This window comes from Phaethon lepturus, unplaced genomic scaffold, assembly GCF_000687285.1.
Source record: "Phaethon lepturus isolate BGI_N335 unplaced genomic scaffold, ASM68728v1 scaffold35575, whole genome shotgun sequence".
NCBI lineage: Eukaryota > Metazoa > Chordata > Aves > Phaethontiformes > Phaethontidae > Phaethon > Phaethon lepturus.
Genome location: NW_010539011.1, coordinates 6,238 through 6,798, shown reverse-complemented (window position 1 = coordinate 6,798; position 561 = coordinate 6,238).

The window sequence follows — 561 nt, the reverse complement described above, 5'->3', positions numbered from 1 at the left end:
GGGCGGGGCCCAGCCCAGCCAGGGGTTGTCTCTCAGCCGTTTAACCCAGGCAGCAACGTGAGTCAGCAGGGGGTTTCCCAGGGTCCACCAGAGTCAATGTCTGCTCTGTGTCCAGGCGGCCCTGGCACCCGCATTTACCACTACTGTAAGGCCATGGGGGTCATGAGAACTTGTATGACTTTATTGGGGTCTGACAGAGCCCTGAGGAATCCCAGAGCCGGGGCAAGTCAGGGCTGGAGGGAGTCTGTGAGCCCATATCTGTGTTCCCCGTGGGCTCTGGCTGCCTTCTCCCACTGAGCAGGGCTGGCAGGCACCCGCTGCAAGTGGGGCTGGGGGTCAGGAAAGCTCAGGGTAGCCCAGGGCACCAGCAAAGGAGCAGCAGGGATGTGGCTTGGCAGGGCAGTACCCTTGCCCCTCTTGCCTGCCCCTGAGCTGGGCTGGCAAAGGCCTCCATGGGCTGGGACCCAGTGCCCTACCTGGGATCCCCAAAGGCAGGAGCAGCTCGGGAGCCCACGAGCCCCTGGCTGAAGGTACAGGGCAGACACCCTGGAGGGGCCTCCC